The sequence below is a fragment of the Pseudochaenichthys georgianus genome, chromosome 1 (assembly GCF_902827115.2).
Source record: "Pseudochaenichthys georgianus chromosome 1, fPseGeo1.2, whole genome shotgun sequence".
In the NCBI taxonomy this organism is placed as follows: domain Eukaryota; kingdom Metazoa; phylum Chordata; class Actinopteri; order Perciformes; family Channichthyidae; genus Pseudochaenichthys; species Pseudochaenichthys georgianus.
Genome location: NC_047503.1, coordinates 24,919,948 through 24,927,790, shown reverse-complemented (window position 1 = coordinate 24,927,790; position 7,843 = coordinate 24,919,948). Strand labels below are relative to the sequence as shown.

Below are 7,843 nucleotides of genomic sequence, written 5' to 3'. Positions count from 1 at the left end.
TTAGCATAATACTTCAGAATCTTAAAACCCCTTAACGTTTGTATGCAATTGTGCTAAATTCAACACTGGAATCAAGCAAATATTAATGTTTGCATGACATTAGTTATTTATATTTTGATATCACTTAACTATACGTTTAATACATTTAAGTCAAGCTAAGGTACATGTGATGGTAGCTAGTTAGTGCTCTTACCTGTGAGGCCTCCTCCAAACAGCATAATAACCAGACTGTATCATTACAACTAAGTACCAGTTCTAGATCCTTGACTTTAGACAAACAATTCAAAAGACAAAATGTATTTAAAGACCAATCTTTATTTGAAGGTGCCTCTTAACCTGAGATATTAGTTATACAGTAATAGTATTGACAAGCTAAAAAAACGGAGCAACTCAACAGTCAACTTTATGTTTCTTATTGTCTAAAGCATTTATTATTTTCATTTTCCCCCTCTCATATTCAGTGTGGACTGTGGACGGATTGAGACAGCATGGTGTCCAGAGGGCTGCAGAGACTTCAGGGAGAAACCTCCGTGTGATGGACGTCCTGTCTGTTGATTTGGAGAGGACTGAGGGTCTTTCCTCTGCGAGGAGGACCAGGGCTGATGGAGGAGCCCATGCTGGGCAAAGCTGATACCAACTGCACAGGCCTAGTCTGTCACGTTATTTGACTAAATGTGTTTACTTATACATTTAATAGGTTTACACCTTCTGTCCATATGTGCTTTTTATTTAAAACATTTGATTAACTTTTGGTTCACATTTCAATAAATTGTATTTGTATTTGCTCTCCTTTTGTCCATTATTCTTACTGAAAATGTTAGATTACACATTCACATCTGACTGAAGATTGGCCCCATTTATTTGTGACGTTGCAAACTCTGCGGTACAAGGCACAAGTGATGTGAAGCTCATAAAGTGAGACAAATAGAAATAATCAGCTGATGGAGTCAGGGGTGGACTGGGACAAAAATGCAGCCCTGGCATTTTCTGTCCAGACCAGCCCACTACATTATCAGCGGACACTACATAGAAGTCCACTAATCTCGCGGCATCTTCTCTCATGCATACTACAAAGGAGTCATATTCCTTGATAGCAGTTAACAAATAAAGCACTTAACTATGAACTCAAGGACTAAAATTGACAGCTATAGCAATCAATCAATCAATCAATCAATCTTTATTCATTATAGTGTCAAATCACATGTCATGACTAGGGGTGGGACAAGACTAACGGGAAGAACCCTTATGCTACCCTTTCAGTTTTTAGTCTGTGAAAATCTTTTGGTGTAAGCCCAGTATTAGTTAAAACCAGACTCAGATAATAATAACAAAAAAATATCCTGACAAATAATCTAAATAGAAACATATTACAGACAGTAGCAGCATTAGAGCTGAAACTCACTCACTCACTCAACGGTGACTCAGTCATTATGAAACCATAAATAGAGAATTGAAGAAAAAAAATATATATATATATAGCTGTGTGAAAAGTCTAAGACATGGGTTACAGGTCTGAATAGATATGCATTCTCATATATGTGTATGTGCACAAGTATGTATTGCTCTACTTCCTCGTCCGCAGCCAGCCAGCTCCACTCCTCACCAAATTCGTGACCTGCAAGAAACAGCAAACATAACTTGTACTCAGTATCTGTGTATTGACAAGTATATGTAGCCATGTAGCATTTTTGTGACGTAGTGACACTTAGTGAACAAATATATCCGTCATGAAGGATGACTTAAGTCTCAAAAGAGCCCTAAGGCCTACCTGCATAACTGTTAATTGAACTTAAAAGATATGCAGATGTTTGAAATTAAAACCATCAATATGAAAATCTTCAGCCAGAAAATAATCATAATCAAACCTTTTGTTTCAATCTGAGACAAAACAAGTTGCATAATAAACTCACAAAGTCAAGACAAAGCTCTCAGATATGATGGATGACTCAAGCATCATCGAAGAACTTCTAGCAGGCCAGGAAAACCTGTTTGACAGGAGATAATGGTAGCAGAGAATATAAAGAGACATTTATGAATTACCAATTGTCATTTTATCACACATATAGTATGTTTCTTCACATAAACCTTTAAACATACACATATTGCATTCCTCTCACCACATGAAATTAGCTCAGGAACCCAAAAGTGGCCCAGTGAATGATGGAGGAGACAAAGCAGGTCCTCAAAAGGGGATAGAGGGAAAACAACTCCTTAGGCTCTCATATATAGGGTGGTCAACCTAAAAGAGACATGGAAACATTATTAAGTCTCATCATCACAAATCAAGTATGAATTCATATAACATTATAAGACACATGACATACTCAACAAATCATAGACTTCTCAGTAGCCAAAATGTGGTGAAGTGGAGCAAATCCTTGAAAATGGACGGAGGGGGAACAACTCCTCAAGCTCTCACATGTCAAGTGGTCAACCTGAGAGGGAATTGGATACATTATTAAGTCTCTAAACATCACAAATTAAGTATGATTTCATAAAACATAAAACATTATAAACTCACCATACTAGAGGAGACTCAACAGCCAAACTTTGGTGCAGTGCAGGCAGAGAGAGAGCAAGTCCTCGAACATGGACGGAGGGGGAACAACTCCTCAAGCTCTCACAAGTGGTCAACCTGAGAGGGAATTGGATACATTATTAAGTCTGAAAAATAAATAAAATGTTTTCCTCTGTCCTGCACCTAGAGTTGAAAACTTTTGAGATGTAAAAACTTTCAAAACTTTTTTAAAATGATGAAGTATGAATTAATACAACATTAAAAAATACATGATAAACTTATCAAATTCTAACAGTGGTCCCAAATGAGAGAACAAGTCCACAAATAGAACAGAGGAGAACAACCTGTAATGGAGAATAATTGATAATTTAGTATACATGATCACACCATTAAGGATCAACACATAAGCACAATAAAACTTCTGAAAAGCATCATTAAAATGACAAATAATGAATTACTACATCCATAATGTGTGATGTGTGATAATAACAATAATATTAAATATTTCTCACCTTATCAGTGGAGCAGCTTTTTAAGCAGCTCACTCTTCTCTGCAAGTCTGTCAATCACAGAGTCAGAGTCCAAGGCCATGAGGATGTCTTTCTCTGTGGCCATCAACATAAATGCCTCCAATTTATCAGATGAGAGGCTGCTTCTGAGTCTGTTTTTAATAAACTTCAAAATTGAAAATGTGCGCTCACAAGCCACCTGTGTGAGGCATAATGTAAGCAGGTATTTATAAGCAAGGCCTAGGACAGGGTATGCATCTGTTAGCATGTTGAATCGGCGAAGTATCTGGTAGCAGCACAGAGGGCATTCTTTGCAGGAGCAACAGCTTATGGGAGTTATCTCAACCTCTTCTGTGTTGTCCTCCTCACCACCTGATCCATCTTCTACTGTTCTTGCTTTGTACTCTGCCAATGGGGATGCCTTCAACCTGTTCCACTGGAGTGCAAAGCTTTTCAACTCGGCCTGCATATTTTCCTTGGTTGCCCTGCTGTCAAATCCTTGCAAGCACTTGCTTAAGTCTTGAAGGGCAGACTGGGGAAGAGCACTGGTGCAGAGCTGAGGGAAGTTTCTGGGATCCAGACATGCCAAGTCAGCATATAGATTGCCGTGTGTTAAAAAGTGCCTATGAATGGCTTCAATTGCTGTGTCCATGATCCGGTTATGCACATTCACCTCATAGGATTTGTCTGCATCATCCAGGGTCTCATCCTGAGCCATCTCTCCAGGCAAGACTTTCTTCATCCTCCTCCTCTTTTGTGGCAGTGTGGCCTCCACTTCAATGTCCGTGTCATCTCTCTCTTGGATTTCTGTGTTTGTCCAGTTGACAAATGTGTCTGCTGCTTTTTTTACAGAATCAAAATCTCTTCCCAAGCTTTTCAGCGTATCCTGTGTCGATGCCACCATTCTGTGAGCAGAGAGGATGTCCAATCCTGCCGTCTGAAGGTATTTAGACAATGGAGAGGTATGTTCAAATATGCGGAGGAAGATTTGAGCCGTCAAGATCGTCTCATACTTGAGCAATGACTCTGCATATCCTCTGGCCATGACACGGGTACATGGTTTCACTGTTGCCTGTTTCTGTATCGCTGATAATGTCAACAGCACATCAATGTACAGACCATCTTCGGGTTTTCCAAAGGAGCCAAACACCTTCTTCAGGGCCTCATGCTTGGCCCACCAGCGTGTCTCGCCAATAGGAGCAAGGCGTCTACGTCTCTTGTTTAGGCCTGACTCTTCTCACACATTCATCCTTTTATATGACTCTTTGATGAATACCGCAATGCCATTGAGGAGCGCAAACAGGGACCCACTCTCAATAACAATCTGGGTTGTGTTTGCAAGCACCAGATTTAGTACATGTGCGTAGCACCATACATGCACCTGGTTTGGAGATTGTGCAGACAACAGTGAGGAGAATCCTTTGTATTGGCCTTGCATGTTTGATGCCCCATCAGTCGCATTTCCAATGCACATGGTCTTGCTGAGGCCCATTTTGTCCAGAACTTCTGACAGCATGTTGACAAAGGCCTGTCCAGTGGATGAACTGCACTTCAGCACTGCAACAAGCCTCTCATGAACAACATCAGTAACATACCTCATAATTATAGAGCATTGATCCTGAGAGGTGATGTCCTGCGTTGTGTCCAGCTGCACTGAAAACATTCCTGCTTTCTTGATATCACTGCAGATGTTTTCGTGAATCAGATGGTGAATTGCATCTATCACTGAGTTGACTGTGGTTTTGGAGAGTAACGTTACAAGGGAGCCTCTGCCTCTCGTGCCACCAGACAAATGCAACTTTTTGCTGTTCTCAATGCAGCTGTCCAGGTGCTCTTTTAAACAGAAATCATACTTCCCCAGTAGAAGTATGAGTTCCAAGAAATTACCATGATCAACTGTGTGGTCTTCCAGAGTATATGCTGCCTCATTTTCTGACCTCCTGTATGCAAGCCCCCTCTTCCCAAGAACCTTGATGACATCTATGATGCGCTCCAAAACCTGCCGTCTCTTTCTGACCTGCTCTCTGTGCGCCGACATCTGACTGCCACCAAACACACTGCTGATATCAGCACTGGCGGATTTCATCATCTAAGCTTCAGCACAGTTTCTGTGTGCACTGCTTCTCTCATGCTCTTCTGTGCGCTGATGTATATGCCTCCAATCTGACATTCCACTGATGAACAGACTGCTATCAGTTCTCTTACCGAATGCCATACAGATGAAACAAAACAGCATGTGACGCTCTGGACAGTACGTCAGCCACCTTCTACTGGTGCCGTCTCTACTACAGAACACTTTCTGCACCACTGGATTGCTACTTTTTTGCTGAGCATGGTAATTTAAAAATGACTGGAGATTTTTCTGATCAGGTTGTGAAAAAAAATCAGTTATTTGACTGGCACACTCATAGCTCTCAACAGCTGTTTCCCTCTCAGGTGATCCTGTCTTTGGGCTGACATACTCCTCACTCTCTACAACCTTTTCCCTCTCAGGTGGTCCAGTCTTTGGTCTGACACACTCCTCACTCTCTACAGCCTTTTCCCTCTCAGGTGGTGCAGTCTTTGGTCTGACACACTCCTCACTCTCTCCAGCCTTTTCCCTCTCAGGTGATCCTGTCTTTGGTCTGACACACTCCTCACTCTCTCCAGCCTTTTCCCTCTCAGGTGATCCTGTCTTTGGTCTGACACACTCCTCACTCTCTCCAGCCTTTTCCCTCTCAGGTGGTCCAGTCTTTGGGCTGCCTGAATTGGTCTGGCTTTCTCCCTGAACTGACCAGCTGGACTTGCCCTGAACCTGTCTGGGCTGGACATAGGGAAAGCATATATCATTGGATGGGGAAATAACTCAAAACCACAGAATAATGTACAAGATAAAAGATTAGTTCATATTGAACGAAACGTTCGTGAGTGTAACAACACTAGTGGCTTTGCCATGTTTTCATTATGACACTTACTAGTGTTTTCCAATGCAAAAAAGTCAGATCTTTGTGACAATACCTGAAAATGCTCAAGACAGCACTATACACAGCCATTTGAAAACTATAGTAAAAGTAACACATTTACACAGAAAAGTTACACACAAATTATGAAATAGTTATCACCTCAGTAAACAATAAATGAATTGAAAGATTACAATAAATACAATGGCAAATATTGCAAATTAAACTAATTATTTCCTATAGGTTTACTTGTATTTTGTGATAAAATTCAAAGTATCTCATCTGTATTTACAATATAGCTTGATTCTGCATCTCTACTTACAGCTCGTTGGTCCATGTGAACGTTTACTGTTGCTATGGCAACAAGAGACCGCTGACGTTAGCAGCTCTTAGCTAGCCTAGCTAAATCATCTGAACAATAATATGAATAACCCATAATATCACAATTCAGCATATTTAAACAAAATCAACCACAACTACCAACATTCACAGCCCTTCAACTCTGGGCTAATATGTTGTCACAAGTAGGACTATGCAGTTAATTAGGTCACATCACATTTTTTGGACATGTCTCAAAAATGTAGCCTAGCCAGCCCCTGGCTAACGTTACTTACCATGTATGCCTCCACTCGCTCGTCTCCTTGCGCAGCAGCACCTGCTGGGGTGGTGACCCCGGCACCAAATAGGTCCGTCAATTTAGAATATTTAGTAGCCTCCACCTCCAGAGACTTCAGCTTTTTAAGTCGCAGTTTTTCAGCACCACCCGGGCGTTTCTTCCGCTTATCCATTTTCAGCTCAGCACAGCAGCAGCCCGTCCCGCGACTCCCGCCAATGCTGCCATGAGGTCCCGCCCCACCCTGGTTTGTGTTGTGATTGACAGCTCTGTCAGGGCTCTCTGAGCCTGTCAGCCCATGATTGATTGACAATGACAAACAATAGACCAATAATATGTGTCGATGCTGGCAACACACTGCTAGCCCTCTGTAGCCAATTGGCCGGCCCAATTGGAGGGAATTTAGAGGAAAAAAAGAAAAGAAAAAAAAACAGACAGGACCGGCCCACATTGGGTCAACGGCCCACCGGGACGATGCCCGGTATGCCAGATGGCCAGTCCACCCCTGGATGGAGTGTAGATGTGGAAACAGCTGCATTCGATCAGCTGACTGTTTTTACAATAAAAGTAGTTTCTTAGTGAATGTCATGTACTGGTCTTAAAATCTCATAACATCAGCTTTTAATGTTCCTCTTGGATGTTCTTCTTGACCCTCAGAGAAGGAGAACATGTCGTGTCTTTCAGGCATGTCCTTTCCTAACAAAAATGACATGAAACATAAAACATATTATTGCAGAACAAGTGTGTTATTTATGAAAGCGGTGTGTTTGTGTGTTTAGGGGCTGTAGATATAATTATTTTGTAATTGTAATGTTTTTATTTTATTTTAACAGTGAGCAATCATATTATGAATGAACAGTATGAAGTTCATCAACATTGAAATATATGTTATTATCAAAATAATATTTAACTGTTACAAAACGTAGTGTAACTGTAGAAGCTTGCTCTGTTGTCTCACTGAAAGAATAACTTTTACCACGTTTTTAAAGACAATATTGAGAGATAAATAGTAGCAGTACTCACTGTGTTAAATATCTTTGCCTTCAATACATTAAATTAGAAAGCTGACAAAGTCATATTGCTAAATATCTAAATGTAACTTTTTGCATGGAATAAACCCACAACTTAACTGATGTGTAGGTGATCTGGTATTTAGTATTGTTTATTGGAATGTATATCAGTGTATTCAAGTCAATACTTCATTTATTTAAACCAATATCTTTCTTGATTCTTTGTACCTGTGCTGAAGTTCACTGCTGTGAGG

The 7,843-nt window shown here is 40.7% G+C and overlaps 1 long non-coding RNA gene across 1 annotated transcript; it reads right to left on the bottom strand.

The window, feature by feature from the left end:
- Positions 1 to 1,484: 1,484 nt before the first annotated feature.
- On the bottom strand, positions 1,485 to 6,607 carry LOC117449449 (uncharacterized). The gene is made up of 3 exons (XR_004552488.2): positions 6,581 to 6,607; positions 1,911 to 1,985; positions 1,485 to 1,615 (listed from the first exon to the last, which is right to left on the bottom strand). It is a non-coding gene; the product is annotated as an uncharacterized lncRNA (long non-coding RNA).
- Between the last annotated feature and the right edge of the window lie 1,236 nt (positions 6,608 to 7,843).